Raw genomic sequence first — 20,619 nt, 5'->3', positions numbered from 1 at the left:
CCCAGATAACATTCTCAAGACTATTCCTCGTCACCCTGCCCTGATCTACCCAGTCAGAGTCCAAATCCCCCCGGATCTGAGCGATTTTGTCATACAGGTATTGTCCGAAATCCTCCGCCCTGCCTTCCAGGGTATCCTCCCGCACTCCTGGATGGAGCAGGGAGCGGGTCACCCTAAACAGGGCGGCCGGACAATTCCCTGATGATGCAATAGAGGCGGAAAAGTAATTTATTTATTTATTTATTTATTTATTTATTTATTTATTTATTTATTTATTTATTTATTTATTTATTTATTTTATTTTATTAAATTTGTATACCGCCCTACTCCCGAAGGACTCAGGGCGGTGAACAGCCATAAAATAAAACATATAAATACAAAATTTAAAATAGAGATAAAACAAATTAAATAAATTTGGTTGAACCATTTTAAAACCCCAATTTAAAACCAAATTTAAAATTCCCATTTAAAAAGAGGAAAAGTTTAGGTCAGGCCAGCTTGATGGAATAGGAACGTCTTAAGCGCGCAGCAGAAGGTACGCAGATCCGGAATCCTCCGTATCTCGGGGGGGAGCTCGTTCCAGATTGTAGGTGCCCCCACAGAGAAGGCTCTCCCCCTGGGGGCTGCCAGTCGACATTGTTTGGCCGACGGCACCCAGAGGAGCCCCTCTCTATGGGAGCGTACTGGTCGGTGGGAGGCTATTGGTGGTAGCAGGCGGTCCCGCAAATAGCCAGGTCCTAAGCCATGGAGCGCTCTGAAGGTGATAACCAAAACCTTGAAGCGCACTCGGAAGACCACCGGGAGCCAGTGCAGCTTGCGCAGGAGAGGCGTTACATGGGAGCGCCACATCGCTCCCATCACCACCCGCGCGGCCGCACTCTGCGCCAGTTGGAGCCTCTGAGTGCTCCTCAAGGGGAGCCCCATGTAGAGAGCGTTACAATAGTCCAGACGGGAGGTGACGAGGGCATGAGTGACCGTGCATAACGAGTCCCGATCCAGAAAGGGATGCAACTGGCGAATCAGGCAGACCTGATGAAAAATCCTCCCGGTCACGGCCGTCAAGTGCTCTTCTAAAGACAGCCATGAATCCAGGAGGACACCCAAGTTGCGAGCCCTTTCCGTGGGGGCCAATGCTTCGCCCCCAATAGTCAGCGATGGCACCAGCTGACTATATCGGGACGTCGGAAACCACAGCCACTCGGTCTTGGATGGGTTGAGCCTGAGCCTGTTTCTCCCCATCCAGATCCGTACGGCCTCCAGGCACTGGGACATCACTTCAAGGGCATCGTTGGGGTGGTCTGGGGTGGAGATGTACAGCTGGGTGTCGTCAGCGTACTGATGGTACTCCACCCCGAAGCCACGGATGATCTCGCCCAGCGGCTTCACATAAATGTTGAACAAAAGGGGCGAGAGGACCGATCCTTGTGGCACCCCACATATAAGGGGCCTTGGGGTTGACCTCTGCCCCCCTGTCAACACAGACTGCGACCGGTCGGAGAGAAAGGAGGAGAACCACCGTAATACGGTGCCTCCCACCCCCAACTCTTCCAACCGGTGCAGCATGATACCATGGTCGATGGTATCAAAAGCCGCTGAGAGATCTAATAGGACCAGGACAGAGGAACAACCTCTGTCCCGAGCCCTCCAGAGATCATCCACCAACGCGACCAATGCCGTTTCCGTGCTGTACCCAGGCCTGAAACCCGACTGAAACGGATCTAGATACGTCGTTTCATCAAGGTACTGGGGAAACTGTCGTGCCACCACACTCTCAACAACCTTTGCCACAAAGCGAAGGTTGGAGACTGGACGATAATTAGCCAATATTGCTGGGTCCATGGAAGGCTTCTTGAGGAGAGGTCTCACCACCGCCTCTTTCAAGGCGGCGGGAAAGACACCCTCGCCCAATGAAGCATTTATAATCCCCTGGAGCCAGCCTCGCGTCACCTCCCGGGAAGCCAGTACTAACCAGGAGGGGCACGGGTCCAACAAACATGTGGTCGCATTCAGTCTACCCAGAATCCTGTCCACATCCTCAGGGGTCACAGAATCAAACTCATCCCAGATAACATTCTCAGGACCTGCCTCCGTCATCCCCGCTGGATCTACTCAGTTGGAGTCCAGATCTTCCCGAATCTGAGTGATTTTGTCATACAGATACTGAACAAAATCCTCGGCTCTTCCCTCCAAGGGGTCCTCCCTCACTTCCTGGTGGAGCAGGGAGCGGGTCACCCTAAACAGGGTGGCCAGGCGGTTATCTGATGACGCAATAAGATAAGTGCATTTCGCTGCTTCTATCGCCACTAGGTAATTCTTAATATGAGATCTTACCAGTGTCCAGTCAGATTCAGTATGACTGGCCCTCCAACTACTCTCTAGGTGTCTTTTCCGGTGCTTCATCTCCTCAGCTCCTCAGTAAACCAAGGAGCCGGGTGAGATCGGCGCCGGGTCAGAGGCCACAAAGGCACAACTCGATCCAGAGCTCCAGCGGCCGCCCTATCCCAGGCGGCCACTAGGTCTCCAGTCGAGGCGTGAGCCAGGACCTCAGGGATTGGCCCAAGCTCCATCTGGAACCTATGAACTCCCAAGCCACCTCAGACGTCTCACCCACGGACAGCAGGTTGAAATCCCCCATGACCATAAGTCTGGGGGTATCAACCGCCACCGCGGCGATAACGTTGAGTAGCTCGGGCAGGGAGCCAGGTACGTGATCAGCAAACCCATCTGAACCCCATGACCCCATTTCACAAGGAGGGTCTCACAACCGGCCGTCTGAGGAACAGTGGCCTCCCTCGGCCTAAAACCTTCTCTAATAATAACCACTACTCCCCCTCCCCTCCCCTGTGACCTTGGCTGATGGAATGCATGGAAGCCTGGTGGGCACATTTCTACCAGAGGGACCCCTCCCTCCAGGCCCAACCAGGTCTCCGTAATACCCGCCCAATCCCAGGCGGCTACCAGGTCCTCAGCCGAGTCATGTGCTAGATCCTCAGGAAATGGCCCAAGCTCCATCTGGAACCTATCAGGATCCATCAGGCGCCTGGGGCGGACCCATCCAGAGCTCCAGCAAATGCCCTATCCCAGGCGGCCACTAGGTCTCCAGTCGAGGCGTGAGCCAGGACCTCAGGGATTGGCCCAAGCTCCATCTGGAACCTATCAGGTTCCATCAGGTGCCTGGGGTGGTACCATCTTATCGGTTCCGCCTCCCTGCGGCGGGGTGTAGCGGTTCGAAGGTCCAGGCGAAGGAGCGAGTGATCTGACCATGACAAGGGTTCCATGTCTATATCCCCTATAATAAGATCACTCAACCACTGGCCAGAGAAAAAAAGTCAAGTCCAGAGTGTGTCCCCCCCTGTGGGTGGGGCCATGAACTAGCTGGGTCAGGTCCATGGCCGTCATGGAAGCCATGAACTCCCGAGCCATCTCAGACTTTTCACCGATGGACGGCAAGTTGAAATCACCCATGACCATAAGCCTGGGTGTATCAACTGCCACCATGGCTATCACGTCGAGAAGCTTGGGCAGGGCCATTGCCGTGCGGCAGGGAGCCAGGTACGCAAGCAACAAGCCCATCTGAACCCCATGACCCCATCTCACAAAGAGGGATTCACATCCGGCAATCTGTGGCACAGTGGTCTCCTTCGGACCAAGACCTTCGTTAATAATAACTGCCACCCCCCCGCCCCTCCCCTGAGCTCAATCACATACATGATTGAATACTGATTTTCAATATGCTTTGCTTCAGTAAATATACTTGACTTTGCATTTAGCAATAAATAGAATGATCATTGAACTGAACTGAATGGGAAACATATTCTGTCCACTTTATTATATTGCAAGAAAGCTGATCACTGTATTTCTACTTTGGTCAAATAGTGTTTATTTTTATGTAACTACAGGCTTCTTCTCTTTTATTTTTTTTACTTTTGAGATATTTAGGAATTAAGTAAATGAAAAAGCATGACTATTATTTCCAATTGGCCTCTCCAAGTTGAATTAAAGAGCTACATAGAACTTTCAGATCTTTGAATGAACTTGTGAAGACCACAAATAGTACCAATTAACCCCAAATGCTTGTTCATTTTGTTCCTAAAGCCCTACCATATGTTTTTTTATTACACAGAAATAGTACACAAAGAGACAAAGGATATATCTATCTGGTCGATCCGTAATAATATTGATCTGCATTTTCAACGTAGTAGTGATCTATAGGTGAGAGGTTTTGACATCTTAGCATACTAAGAAATTCTATAAAGTAATCATTTTTCAAATTTATGCCTTGCTGGCACAGCAGACTAAAGTGCTGTTAAGTAACACCAGCTGCCTGCAATTACTGCAAGTTCAAATCTCACCAGGCTCAAGGTTGACTCAGCCTTCCATCCTTTAGAGGTAGGTAAAATGAGGACCCGGATTGTGGGGGCAATAAGCTGACTTTGAATAAAAAAGAATACCGCTTGGGGATTGGAGGCAAAAGCCCTACTAAGCAGGTATATACAAAAGTATGAACGCTATTGCTTAATGCATTGTAAGCCGCCCTGAGTGTCCGGAGAAGGGCGGCATATAAATCAAACCAATAAATAAATAAATAAATAAATAAATAAATAAATAAATAAATAAATAAATTTCTGAATACAAGAATATGACCAAAATAATCACAAAGTATATGCATCATTGATGACTGTACACTTTTGTATATATACAGTATTCTGATAAATTCAGGTGTGCTTCTTCAGAAACATGAAATGGTGTCTAGTAGGGATCCTCCATATTTTTCATATGATTTGGAAGATATATTTAGTACCTGTCTGTCAAGCCAAATCTTTATTATAGTAATCGACCAACATAGCATCTGTTTTTTGACCCATTAAAGCAGCCACATCTTTTATCATATATATCCAATTTCTCTAGAGATTCTTCCAAAGAAAGTTTTGTAACTAATAGTAATTATAGAAATGATATGGTTCCACAGAGCACTTTGAGATGAATTTTGTAACAAGTCACGTAATCCCATTGAAGTAGTGAGGCACTGTGTATACAAGACTTAGTGTGCTTTTCTGAAGACATTCCCAGGTTTTTGTGCATATTGGCCCATGGATGTTACTCTGGCAATGCTTGCAAATTACAAAAGTTGTAAATGCACACGTCTTTGGGGTTGTCCTAAGAAAATCCCTCAAGCACTAAGAGCTTGTGAAAGATGTGGTCATGTATCTTTGACAAAGAATAGTTTGCTTGCACAAATGCACTTAGCAAACATATCACGGCATACTTCATATAGCCCTACAATACAATTCTAGCATTATATTCAATGTGCTGTTGACCAGTATGATAATAAATTGCATTGGTCAGCCTTCCTTTCTTTTTGGATATGAAAACCATGAATTTGCTTTCTACTCAAAACCAGGAATGTTCCAAGTGGACTTGTTTCTTGATCCAAAGGATAAATGTACACAATAATTGTAAGCAAGCATAAAAGAGCAAAACATTCTGTCTTTTCAAGTTTCTTTTCTCACGGTGAGAATTTTTACATTACTTGTATCTAGTTGAATCATTACTTTGTTATGTGCTATTGAAAATTATGTCATAATCCATTCTAGGAAGCCACAGCTATGGCTGGATAAGCATGTCTTAATTAAATCTTCTTCCATTTGCTCCTTGGCCAGTGAGAAATAAATGGATCTTCAATTAACCTACTCTTTTTTTTCAGAATTTGAACACACACACACACACACACATGTATATATGTGTGTGTGTGTGTGTGTGTGTGTGTGTGTATCTATATATATCTATATATCTATATCTATATATCTATATATCTATATATCTATATATCTATATATCTATATATCTATATATCTATATCTATATCTATATCTATATCTATATCTATATCTATATCTATATCTATATCTATATCTATATCTATCTATCTATCTATCTATCTATCTATCTATCTATCTATCTATATGTTTTATTTTCTTTTCGTAGGTCTTTATGTGTATTTCTCTTTAGCCAGGTTCTTCCTATGTAAACCAAGATTTTTCTGCAGCCCTAGTTCAGTGAAATCCCAATCCATAGTTTCTAGGCTTTTTTTTTCTTTTTTTCCAGCAGCCAGCAAGCTCCCTGCTGCCTTAGTCTCCTTAGTCTCCCAATGGGCAGCAGGGAGCTTGCTGGCTGCTGGAAAAACAGCTGTGATTGCTACTAGAAGCACGAAGCCGAAGACACCAGCCTGAAGATGACGAATGAGACTTTGTCGAAACGTCACCAAGACACTTCCAATTTTACGCAGGAGAAAACCCGAATAACCAAAGACCTACACACACACACACACACACACACACACACACGTATGCAAGTCTTGACATATTCGGGTCTTTTCCCGTGTAAGATTGAGAGTATCTTGGCGACGTTTCAACGAGGTCCCACTTGTCATCTTCAGGCTGGTGTCTTCGGCTTCATGCTTGTGCGAGCAAAGCGTGATCGGAGATGCCGTCTCTATGAAGATGACAAGTGGGACGTCGTTGAAACATCGCCAAGATAGTCTCAATCTTACATGGGAAAAGACCCGAATATGCCACACACATACATATACATACATGCATACACACACACACAAACACACACACATACATATACAGACAGACAGACAGACACACACACACAAAAACATATATACCAGATTTTTCAGGCTATAAGACGCACTGGTGTATAAGACGCACCAAGATTTCAAAGAGGTAAGCAAGAAAAAAAAAGTTTTTGCCCTCCCCGGCCCTCAGAAGCACTCTGCAGGCTTCCCAAACTCTCTGTGCATCCCATTTCTTTCAAAAACGGGGCATGCGGAGGGTTTGGGGGGCCTGCATACTGCTCCTGGGGGCTGGGGAGGACAAAAATGTGACACATGGGAGGTTTTGGAGGCCAAAAATGGGTCTGTTTTTTGCAAAAATGGGGACTTTTTGCCCTCCTCAGCCTCCAGGAGCACTCTGAGGCCTCCCAAACCCTCTGCGCACCCCGTTTTTGTGAAAAATGGGCCATTTTCACCCATTTTTTGCCAAAACGGGCGTTTTGTCTTCCCCAGCCCACAGGAGCACTGCAGGCTTCCCAAAGCCTCTGTGCATCCTGTTTTTGTGAAAAACAGTTCCATTTTTCACAAAAATGGGACACGCTGGGCGGGGCTTCAGGAGGCCAACAATGGCTGTATTCGGTGTATAAGATGCACCAACATTTCCACCCTTTTTAGGGGGGGGGGAAAGTGTGTCTTATACTCTGAAAAGTACAACATATATAGAGAGAGAGGGGGAGAGGAGGGAGGGAGGGAGGGGGGAGAGAGAGAGAGAGAGAGAGAGAGAGAGAGAGAGAGAGAGAATGAGAGAGAGAGAGAGAGAGAGAGCATAAGCTGGGCTATTTTTAACAAAATAAAGTAAGTCATAGAATATCAGCATATATATGTGTGTGTGTGTAGGGGCTCCCATGATGTCTGTTATAGATGTCTGTTAAATATTTATTTGAACCATCATATTTCTATTTGCTATGTTGTCTCATATAATTAATCTTCTTAAAGCAATATCATTGGGTTCCACTCTACAGCCATTTGTATAACTATGTTTGGTGACAACACAGAAGTGGTCTATCCTTGATTTCTCCTAATAGCTTGAATAAGACACTTTCACAATCTATTTTGTTATTAAGGGCCATAAAATATTGACTAGTACCTACAAAGACATATAACTGCTAATACAGAAGTGCTGTATGTTTCAATAATTAGGTACTTTATAAGCCTTTCTCCATGTTTTAGTTAAAGATAAGAAGGCAATTTTTTCTTTTGCTTAGAATATTGCAAAGAGAGGAATCAAAAGAGAAAATGCAATGGCAAAATTGTATAAAATATTAAAGAGCATGTGTCAAAACGCTTGAAATAGTAACTCTGTAATTTAGATCTTCATCTGATTGGCAGAAATGTGTACTAATTAACTGTGAAATTGAGTGGCAGAGGATCCAAAATGAAATACTTCAAACACAATGGGCTCCTTGACTTCAGAAGAGGTGAACATTGAAAGGACACAAAGTTGCTACTTCAATTCATTATTGAAAGTACACCAAAATGGTAGAAGATTATAAACTGCTATAATGAAAAGTTAGTTATCTATATTTTAATATTTAATAGGATAAAGACACTATTAAAAGTTGTTTCACAAAATTAAATACTGTAGATGATATAAAGACATATGGTTACCACAGTTTAACTGATAATAAGAGCAGAACACAATTCATTTTGCAGTTATCATTTAGATAAAAATCATCAATGGCTAAAAATTAGATTTAGATAAATTCACTTTTATATGAATATTGATATGAGGGTACTGTATGTTTATTAGCTCTGCCTCCTGCTTAGACAACGCTATCTCTACCAAGCTTATAAAACTCTACCCTAGCCTATTGAGGACCTCTAACAATACACTTGTAGTGAGTAAGTACCATGAGAATTCTGTAATACAGAAATCTTCCTATAAACAAGTGGAAAGAAAAGATCATGGTTAAATGCTACAGTAAATACTTTGCATTTAATTATTGAAGTTCCCAATTCATTGTTCTCATCTTTGAGTAGGTGTGAGCTGAGAAAGAGGAATATGAATCCTCTATTGCTTGTCAATGCAACAACATAAGATGACCAATGAACCAGCAAAATGCATAGTCTCATTAATTTCTCAAATAATTTATGTGCTATTGAAAATGAAAAGATTCTAAATCAACATGACCTTCAATAGTACTCTCTAACCTGTTTCCCATAAAACATGTAAGTAATGCAACATCCAGAATCCTAGGAATACTAATTTGGACAAAAGTATTCCATTGTGACTAACACTAACAATATGAAACTTTACATCTTGCTTAATTATTATCCTATTTTTGTTTGCTTCCAATTCCTTTCTTAATGATTTCTTTGTATCAATTTTTTTAGATTATAAAATCTAAAAATTCCCCTTGGCAGAATTCCATCTCATAGTTGTTCTTTCATTCACAGTTGATGTGTCTGCTTTGATTTATGGTAGACTGCAGGATACAAAGATGTGGTGAAGCCTTATCTCTTTCATATTGTATGCTTTTGATCAAATTAATTTGGTTTCCAACTTTTAGTTTGACCAAACCAAGTTGATTTTTTTCATCTCCAAGGCAAGAGCATGCCCCTGAGACTTTTGAACACAAGGCACAGTTGAGCACATTTTTTGCTTCAAGTTATCCATTTCAGAGCATACACAATGCTAAAGCTTTTATGGAAAGTCCAAAAGGAATAGCTGAGACATCCACTTGATTTGTCCTCTGCCTTGTCCTATGATATTGTGTAATGTACCTGATTGTACTGAAGTAATACTTCTACATTTGTAATGCGCTGTAAAAATTAAAACACTCAGTCCTATCTTTAAGATTAGTGACAGGAACTGATGTCATCTTAAGGTTCTCCTTGGGAAGATTTGATTAACTGGGGAGCTGATTCTTGTTGTTTATGAAGGAATGTCTGAAGAGAAAATATTTTCCCCCAATAGTTTATCATTCATGCTGTATATTCTATCAGTTACTTTATGTTTCTTGGAATTCTGCTAGATTTCCATGAACTATCAATATTTTGTTAAAAACAGCCCAGCTTCACACAAGTTTCATCTTTCCCATCTTTGCTTTTTCACATTATTGAAACATTCATCCACTCCACATTTTTATACATATGTACAGTATATAAACATATTTAGAAAAATATATTTGAACCTGATGTTGATAGTAGCCTCTATTGTATAACCTCTATCATCCTTCAATAGACTTCAATATTTCAAAATCTTGTCAAGGGTTTCTGAATGATTTTATGTATGTGTGAGTTTTTATCACTTTTCCACAGCACTCTATTTCTGTTACCTGTTCCTTCTATTAGAAAGGGGGAAAAATTACATTTTTATTTAAAGTATGCATTTCTCTGAGCATTGAATGGAAGATGTTTCTGATAAGATTTAAAAGCATAATTCACACAACTCAAGATTCCTTATATAAGCTGGGTGTCAGGGTTCCAAGTAACATCCCCAACCAAAAAAGACTTCAAGGCAGGCGGTACCTCAAAGTTCCATTTTATTAGAGATGTCATATTGGCACATCTGGGAAAATTTGAATCTGAAAGCTCCTGGATTTTCCCCACCCAAAGGAAAGTCCAAGTCCCTTCCCCTGCACCCACATGTCCATCATATAGTCCAATCAATCCACCATCCCAACTGGAGATGCCTCCCAGTCATTCCACTCCAGGTGCAGGCTGAATGTCCTTGACTCTCAGAGAAAAGAATGTTGTTATGGCTAAATACTTCTAGCAACTCCATGCAAATCCCCCTCCCAGTTTCCCACAGGACTAAGTGTAGCAGCCCTGAAGACCCAAAAGAAAAGATGGCCTCCAGGGCTGACACTAGGCTTTTTGGTTGTTCAGCAGAATGCAAAATGAATCTCATGTCTTAGTAAACTCAGACAAACTGAGTTCTATATGTCTAATATGGGTCTCCTTCATAATCTCCTTCATAATGAGGCATATGGGGACATATATGTCTCTAATAGACATACAATTTCATAGTCAAATGTGAGAGTCAGTGGTTTAAAATATTAGGCAGTCCATATGCATCCAGTCTTTAAGGTTTGCATATACACCTATGAAGTTGTTCGTGAAAATATTTTCTGAACAAATTGGCAGTGTGGAATACTAATATTTTGAGATGATGCGCAAATTTTAGAAAAGCAAGGACCCCTAAACAGGAGGAAGAGGAGGAATGTCAAACCTACCAGAGTGATTAAAACTATGCATCATTGCTTTACCAAAAATTTAGGTTGGTACTATGATAACATACGTGGAAAAAGTAGAATTTTGATAAATAAATGAGCATCAGCACAATGGTTAAAGGATATACATAGTTTTAAAATTGAATAATATTGTTATTTTATTACATTTAGTTTACCTGCTCAAACATTAAAAGACCTTTGACCTCAAAAATAATCTGCATTTCCTAGTCTGTTCATGTTCTGTTCATATATTTTGGATCCATCTGTGTATAGCATACATATAGGATTGTCTACAGTTTGAGATTCTATTTTTAAAGATAAATCTGAATGCTTTAGACTGAATGTTCAGATCATATTCTCTGGAAAAAGAGACCTCTTGGCAAACGGCATTATGTGAATTTATATCAGGGGTGTGTCAAACTGGTGGCCCCTGGGCCGGATGCGTCCCGTGCAGGCCACACCCACCCCAGCTCTGCAAAGGGGAAAAACATTGCAGAACATCACGTGATGGCAATGTGATGCAGCAAGTTTGACACCCGTGATTTATATGGTGCCTATAATTATGCTTATTATGTTAGAATCATAGAAGTAAGACCCACTGCATTAATGGATGTAGCTGAACTTCACTAAAGGATGTAGTCCCCATTTTTGTATTGATTACTGTGTGTAAATAAATATTCTAATACTAAATTAGATAGTCTTCTGCAGGGTAGCAAAGTTCTTCTGTAGAGGTTGAGAAGAACCTTATAAAAAGTGTGATCCAGTAAAGTCTGCTACAGCTTCAGAATCTGTCAAAGCCTACATACATTGTTACATGTCATTAAGGACATGTATTAGTGTTAAGTCCTTTATAATATTTTTGAGTCTTAATGTGACTCAAATTGAATTCTTATCCTAAGACTCAAAGTTCTTTTTAAAAAGACATTTATAATCCTTCATAAGATTATTCACAAATAAACCTACTGCATTCTGTAGTATTTGTACTTAAGATAGCACCCATTACAATTACATTTAATTATTGTAGCAATGAATAGTTTTTGTTTCGGTACATTAATGTCCCTTCACTAGAAGCATATTCAAATAGATTCTATTATTTACAGCTAAAGCTATTATTATTATGGGTTGCCCACAGATCTTAGCTCTATTGGTGGAAATTGTTAAAACAGAAAGAAGGCTCAGAAGGTGTTATTCCCTTCTATGTATTGAGTGTATGCATGAAAAAAGCATATTTTCACATTTTCCTTTAAACTTTCTCCTTCACTGAAGTTAGTAATCATCTCTCTTAAGAGGGAGTTATTTTAATGCATTCTTCATGTAGCAGCTAAGAATGTGAAGTTGGCTTGCATTTTTTAAAATACATTCAGACTGGAGGCAAAACCATTCTTAATCTAATCTGTATGACATGGTCAAAGAAGACTATACAAATAGAACAGTGCGGGTTTCAATTTTTTTTACTACCGGTTCTGTGGGTGTGGCTTGGGTAGGCGTGGCATAGCTTGGTAGGCATGGCATGGCTTGGTGGGTGAGGCAGGGGAAGGATACTGTAAAATTTCCATTCCCACCCCACTCCAGTGGAAGGATACTGTAAATCTCCATTCCCTTCCCACTCCAGGGGAAGGTTACTGCAAACTCCCCATTTCCTCCCGATCAGCTGGGAGTCAAGAAGCAGAGAATAGATGGGGAGGGGCCAGTCAGAGATGGTATTTACCGGTTCTCCGAACTACTCAAAATTTCTGCTACTGGTTCTCTAGAACTGGTCAGAACCTGCTGAAGCCCACCTTTGAAATGGAATACAATGGCTTATATAGTCTGAGAGTTTGCTTCTTCTTGTAGATGACAAACGTCATAATTCTTTCCCTCTCTTTTGTTCAAATCAATCGGCTAAAAAATGTATCTCCAAATCCTTTATCAGGCCTAAGGAATAGTTGTTGAGCCTGGTGGTCCTCAAAGCCTTATTCATTTATTTACTTAATTAATATTCTACCTTTCTATTGCGCCCTTAGTCATAATTCCCAGAGACTTCCAGAAATTGTTTCTAAATTGCAATATTTAATGTGACAGAAGGAGAAAATGATTAAATGCATGACTGTAATCATATCAAGGATTATGCATTTTAATTAAAATCAAATTTAGCTTATGACTTAACCCCACCTGGGACATTGCAGCCCCAGCCATCAATGAAAGGCTATAGATGACCCTGAGTTTGGAGAATGTTGTACACATTCTTGACATTTTGGGGATAACTGTCTATACTGAATGCTGTGCCATAAATTTGCTATATGGAGATTGAATGCAGGCTAAAAATTGCCAGTTTACCTAGGTCATTAGGGAACTAAAGTACAAGGGCATAAGAGTGCAGGCACAAAAGTATGCCTACAAAAGACCATAATCTGAGACACCCTGAATCTGATGGGCAAGTCTATATAAAGGGATCACTTACGCCTCCAAGATTTTAACTGAGCTCCCAAACCAATTAGGAGATCATAGACTACAGAATTAACACATCTATGTTCTTATTGGTATAGTTACTATATTGCAATTTTTGAAAATACCTGAAAAACATTCCAATAAAGCTTAATCATTCAGTCTGGGTAGCTTCAAAGCATAGTCATATTTTTGATATGCAACATTTCACCTTCTAAATTGACCTAAGAACTAAATTGAGCCTAATGTCATCTTGGAAACATGCAGACTGACACTGAATTCAAAATCATACCTTAATTTCAAATTGAAGTACCATTTAACATAGAGTGTATCTGTACACTAGAATCATTTTTGCTCCCCATCAATAGCACTTCTATTTTGTTTTGGTGAGGCTTCAGTTTGTCATTCAGCACACATTACATTTTCCAGGCACTATCTACAGAGTGATGATCTTACTGTTACATTATCTGTTATGTCCCGTTTCCTATTTTAGACATGGACAAACTGATATATTCTTATAGTCTATTCTTGGTTTTAACCCACAGAAACTATAACACTGAAAGCCAGAATTCTATAAAATCTCAGGCTACATTACCTGGTCAGTATCTTTCTTTATTGAAGACTTTAAAGACTCCTTTAAAAAAAGCAAGGGTCTAGAAAAAGTCTAGAATGGAGAAATAAAATAATGAATATACAAATTCTTTGTACTTTGAGAATCATATCATTTCTTAGATGTCCTACTGTTCTTTTCCCATCTTTCCTCTCTAATATTCCTTAAGGCAAACCATTGTGAGTTTTGCCACTGTTGTTCTATCAGATTCTGTCGATGGGTTGGCAGAGATCCCATTGGAACAAGTTCATCATACATTTTGACATAGGCATAGCATCATTGGTTGTCCCAGAATATGTAACATTGTTTTGATCAAATTTCAAAGGTATCTACTTTAATATGGGTGGTGCAGTGGCTCAGCATTTAAGACTCTGGGTTGACAGGATGAGCTCCCATCCTTGCTCTAGCTCCTGCCAACATAGCAGTTCAAAAGCATGCAAATATGAGTAGTTAAATACATACCACTTCAGTGGGAAGGTTACAGTGCTCCATCTGTCATGCTGGCCACATGATTACAGAAATGTCTGCGGACATCGCTGGCTCAATAACCTTGAAACGGAGATGAGCCTGGAGAAGGCAACGACTAGTAGAGTAAAACCCACAGGGACTCCTTTACCCTTTTTACCTACTTTAATATTTAAAATACTATAAAGGCAGTATATGCATTCATTATGCATTCATTATGTCTGTCAATGTGTATATTATTGAGAACTTTAAAATAGTTTTTCAAAAAAATTTCTCAAAATAATTCTTTGCATTGAATAGTATAACATAGAATTGCCATGTCACTCATTTTTAAACCAAAAAAGAATTTTTACATGCTTTATTTAGCAATGCTTTATATCTATCTTAAACACTGCTTCATTTACTACCAGGGTTTTCATCACTATTCATCAATTTTATTGTGTATAGTTTTATATATACAACACTATATAAATCCACTAATTATTTAAGCCCTGAATTCCATAACCATGAGAGATATTTTAAAGCTCTATCACCTTCATAATATATTTTGGGTGAATATGTCAGTTTAACCTAGGGTACAAAAAAAGAAATACAGAGAGTGAAAGAAAATGAAACTGAGATTAGGAGAGAAAGTAAGCAACATTAAGGCAGTTCAACAGAAGGCTGGTTTAACAAGAACAACTACACTGATACATATTTATATCTTCCTTTTTAAAACAAATAGGAAAATAGCAAATTTATTTAGGGCTAAATAGTACCTGGCAGGGTCAGTCATACATGAAGAATGAGATAGATAAGAAAGTTGTTGCCAAACAAATGCAAAACTTTCAGCAACTTTTGAAATTTAAATGTAATTTGGGACTACAATTCCCAGCATTCCTAGCAGTGGTTGGTTGCTACCAGTTCACCCCGGTTTGGGCAAACTGGTAGTAGCAGTGGCGGGAGGTCCGCCCACCCGCCTGGATGTCATCAAATACGCTCTGCCCCTTAGTTTTTCCAAAGCATTCTTTCTCTGTGAAAAAGGCTTACACTTCAAGAGCTGCAGTGGTGCAGAGTGCAGTATTGCAGGCTACTTCTGCTGATCACCGGCTGCCAGCAGTTTGGCAGTTCGAATCTCACCAGGCTCAAGGTTGACTCAGCCTTCCATCTTTCCGAGGTGGGTAAAATGAGGACCCATATTGTTGGGGGCAACATGCTGACTCTGTAAACTGCTTAGAGAGGGCTATAAAGCACTGTGAAGCAGTATATAAATCTAAGTGCTACCACTATTGCTATTCTTTCCCTCCTCAGAAACCCATTTTAGGTACCCTTGCCAGGTGTCCACTATTTGAGCGGACAGTCCGCTTTTTTCACATTATGTTCACTATTTTTTTCACAAAATAGTGGACATTTTTTTTATTCAAAAGCTTTATGATGAAATGGTACGTAATCTAAAGCTGTACAGTCTAAGAGAATAAGGATAGGAGAATCGCGTTTTGTCTTTTTTTTCATAAGTTAGAATGAGACAAAGATCGAATATCCATTGAACTCGATTCTCCGAAAAAATTAATGATGAGATTAAAATAAAAATATATTATAAAATTATGTACAGTTCACATTTTTAAAATGTATTGTAGCTTGTGTCGACTGACCTAAAATGGCGTCGAGTGATGAGAGTGACAGCGGTGAGATTTCAAATTCTTTAAAACAAAAGAGAGGAGTGTGCAAATACACCAAAGACTGGGAAGCTACTTTTGCATGGATTACCAACAACGAAACCGACAGAACAAATACGACGGCCTACTGTAAATTGTGTCAGAAATCGTTCACAATTGAATATAATGGTATAAAAGCTGTCACACAGCATGCAAGCACAAAAAATCATTTAGATAAGGAGAAAATAGCTTCCAGCAACAAGCGAATCAATTCGTTTTTCATTGTTAAAGACTCCTCTTTCAGTGAGAAAGTGACTGTAGCTGAAATGGCTGAAACTTACCATGGGATCAAACACCATATTTCTTTCCTGGCTCAAGATTGCGGTATTAAGTTAATGAAGCAAATTTCTGATGATTCAGAAATTGTAAAAAAGATGTCTTGTGGAAGAACCAAATCATCAGCTATTGTCAATGAGGTTTTATATCCTTTTTCTATTGAGTTGGTTCTCAATGATCTTAAAACTAGAATTCCATTTTCTCTCTCCACCGACGCATCAAACAAGGGAAATCACAAAATGTATCGCGTTGTTGCACAATACTTTACTTGTGAAGAAGGACTGTGTGTGAAAATTTTAGACTTTTATGAGGATTCTTTCGAAGATTCTACATCAATAAAAAATCAGCTGTGTCGAGTTCTTAGTGATAACGAATTGGAAATAAATAATGTTTCAGCTTACTCAGCAGATAATGCATCGGTCAATTATGGAATGAACAAATCTGTTTACCAAAAATTATTGCTGGAAAATGACAATATTGTAGCTGCTCATTGCAATAATCACATTTTACACAACAGCGCAAAAAATGCATTAAAGCAGTTATCTTTTGATATCAAAAATGTAGTGCTGAAGGTTTTTGCCGAATTTTCGAATTCTGCGAAGAAACGAGAAGAGTTGAAATCATTTTTTGAGTTTTGCGAGTCAGAATTCCATGAAGTTTTGCGCCATGTTCCAACACGTTGGTTAAGTTTGTTTAAAGCGGTCGAAAGACTTCTTTTAAACTGGATACCTCTAAAATCGTATTTTATTTCTCTTGGATCTGATGAGTGCCATAAGGTTATCTGGAACCTTATTTCGGATCAGGAAAATGAACTTGCAAAGGACGATGAACCAACAATTTGAGAATTGTATTTACATTTCACGCACTTCTTCATGTCAATAATGCAAGACACCCTACTGAATCTGGAAAGCAAGAAAATTCTTGCATGTGATCTTCACATTATCATGAGTAAGCTGCGTGATTCTTTGCAAAAAAAATATGATGAGCAGTTTTTTGGAATGAAAGTTTTATTTGCCTTACGTAAAAAACATTTGCCTGAGAATGCCGTGCAAAAGTTCAAGAAAGAAGTCATCAACGTGTATCAAAGAGCCATTGCGTACCTAGAAAAGTGGTATAATTTCACCAATTCAGTATATGAGATGCTAAGTTGTTTTACTCTAATTGATCGCAATAATCCTCCAACTTTAGAAGAAATGACAAATATCTGGTTATTATCACCATGGCGAGAAGAACTTCCACCCAACACTCTCTTTGATGAAATTTCTGCCTTAGAAGAAGTTTATGTTCATCTGCAGGGCGATTCATCCCTTGATAAGTGGACGTACTTTTTCAAGAAAGAGCCAGCTCCGAGTTTACTGAAACTGTTCCAGTATTGTGCATCAATTCTGGTATCAAATGCAAACGTTGAACGAATTTTCAGCGTCATGGGAAATTTGTGGACTGACGAACGTAACCGACTGCTTGTACCATCAGTTCCAAGTGAACTTTGTATATTTTTTAATATTTCTCAACGTTGTACTGAAATTAAAGAATTATTCCTTAAACACAAAGAATTGATCAAAGCTGCGCAGTCAAATAAAAAATACACACCACAGCAAAGTAAAATGTAATTTAATATTTTACATATTATTATAATATATTTGATGTTTTGAATTTTAAGTAAAGTTTTGAAGTGATTATTTTAATACATGTTAAAATGTTTGTAAGAAAATATATAATTTAGTTATAAATTTTATTTTTATTTTTTACTACTTAACCCCCCCACCACCACTTGTCTGCTATTTTTTGGAAGCAGACCTGGCAATCCTAATTTTAGGTGTACCTTTCAGGCATCAAGTATGAAACTATTCACGCTTCCCTCCCCAAATGAAAGTTATGCCTAGAAGACTGGCATTTTTCTTTGGCCACATTCTCATTTAATTCTGTCCACTGGAAGACAAACATAATTCAAAATGAACTAGGAAAGGGTTAGAGAACAGATCAGAGAGAATTTTATTTGTTCATTGCTATAAAATTTCTATTATCTTTTTAAAGTTATACTTCAATAATTATCTTTCAGGTAAATCTCATATAGTAAATGAAATGTGGAATTTGAGCATTTACCTTTCCAGCCAGAGGTGGTATTTGCCAGTTCTCCGAAGTACTCAAAATTTCTGCTACTGGTTCTCCAGAACCTGTCAAAACCTGCTGAGTAGCACCCCTGGTGGAGATATAAATAAACAGGAAGCAAACCCAACTCCATTCTAGATGTTGTTTAGTCTGGTAATACAATGTATGCAACCATACAACCAAGCTCAAAGAGCACCAAGGACTCCACAAAGTTAAATTAAGATGATTCTAGAACTAAAATGACTGGGCATACCAAGGACAACCCAACAAATTAATGGGATTAAAGTTAGCTCCAATTTTCAAACCTTTGAAATGTTTTCTGTTCCTCTCCCATTTCTACTCCCATTTCACCATGCAGTGAAGTTTTACATGATCCAACCCTAAATAATGATATCAGCACTAATGAAAAAAAAAAAAAGTAAATTTTGGAGGGGATATTTGGATTCTTCTAAATAAATCCTCATTTTCTTTAATGGTAGAATTTCTTTCAACTTTGAGATGTCCACAGTTGTGTTTTTTTTTATTTTATCCTTTCCATTTTTTTTTAATTTTTAATCCTAATTTGATTTCATCAGTTTTCTGGGAAGGTTTTAGATATCCATATAATGTGGTACAATCTTTAGAGGTGGGTAGGTGAGAGAAAGAATTTTTAGTTTTTCCTATATTTTGTTGATAAAGTGTCCAGGCAGTAGAGGAGCTTTTGCAGAAAGAACAACAATATCTTTTGAAGCACCTTTTTCCACATTTATTTATTTTTCTAGTACTCGCAGCATCCATTTGTAGAATAGCAATTTTTCTAATAGGAAAATAATTGAATATTATATTGTTCTATGACTCACACAATGATAGAACTATAATTCAATAAACCTTGGTCAAAAACTAACAGTAAACATTTACATTTACATTTACATTTACATTTACAATATTGATACTTGGACATATAGTCAAGATCCAGGTCTAGAGTACAAGGAAAAGTGTTGACATAGAAGGCAGCAAGTATTGCTAAATCTCAGATAGAAATTGAGTTGTCCAAATGTCAATGCTTAATTTCAAAGAACAAAACAGTTTCTTGCAGTTTGTCAAAAACATTGTTTTAGCATTTGAATAAATCCAGGTATCATTTCAACCCACAAATTTCTGATTTCAATGCAAGCAGAGCTGAGTTGCTTAGATTTGGAATTAAATTATTTTCATTTATTTTTGCCACAAAACCAGTATTACCAAGACTATGCACATTCAATCTTTAAAAAAAATGTTTTAAAAAGTTAATGTTAAAATAGAAGTTAAGAAATAAAATATCCATTACCTAGTGGGAACATCAAACACTGAGCAGTCAACTTTAGAATATAGCAAACTCTAGGACAACATTTGGCAACCAAATATACTGTACATATATGAAAGAGAACTTTGAAAGAGCCAGCATGTGGTCTTCCCTCCCTGTTATTTTTGCCCCGATGGCTTTAAAGGAGCACTATTCTATGTCTATGCATCAGTGACAAAAGGAAAATGTTTGTGGCAACCGAGTGTGAATGTGTGTTGGAAAAAGATTCTTGTGTGAGAGACAGCAGACAAGAGGTATTTGCAGTTGAGAAAGTGAAGGAGCCATCAGGACAAGGTGCAGTTTACCAATGCCAGATGGTGAAGTAGGAGTGGGCACAAAACCAATAACAGAAGTGCTAAAGGGGAAAATGGAATACACAAATGTCTCTGCTCCAAGAAAGATACTAACTGCCTACAGCCAGCTGGCCAGTGGTAAAGCACCTTTCTGCCCCAATACAGCTAAAAGACTGTGCACAGCCAAATCTTTAGCAGCAGTTTGAAGCTGCAAGTAACATTACTGTCAACTAGCTGCAAGTTACCTAAATGGTGGCTAAAATTATTACAACTGAAGCAAGAAGAATTGTTTATAGGACTCTTTAAATTAGATACATATGTAGGCATAGACACATAAGTAGAATAGGTTTAATGTGATAAATTCATAAATGTGTTAAACTTTTAGTGAAGTCAGACTCTTTTTGTAACACAAAGAGAACAGGAATATGTTTATCGGTGGTCTAGAGAACCCTCACATCAGGGTGAAATTCTTCAGGTTCTGACAGGTTCTGGAGAACCGGTAGCGGAAATTTTGAATAGTTCAGAGAACCGGCAAATACCACCTCTGGCTGGCCCCAGAGTGGGGTGGAAATGGAGATTTTGCAGTATCCTTTCCCTGCCACGCCCACCAAGCCACACCACGTCCACCAAGCC

This window comes from Pituophis catenifer, unplaced genomic scaffold (assembly GCF_029215685.1).
Source record: "Pituophis catenifer annectens isolate HBS135680 unplaced genomic scaffold, rPitCat1.0.hap2 SCAF_8, whole genome shotgun sequence".
Classification (NCBI taxonomy): Eukaryota; Metazoa; Chordata; class Lepidosauria; order Squamata; family Colubridae; genus Pituophis; species Pituophis catenifer.
The sequence above is the reverse complement of the archived record's forward strand: the minus strand, read 5'-3'. Positions refer to the sequence as shown.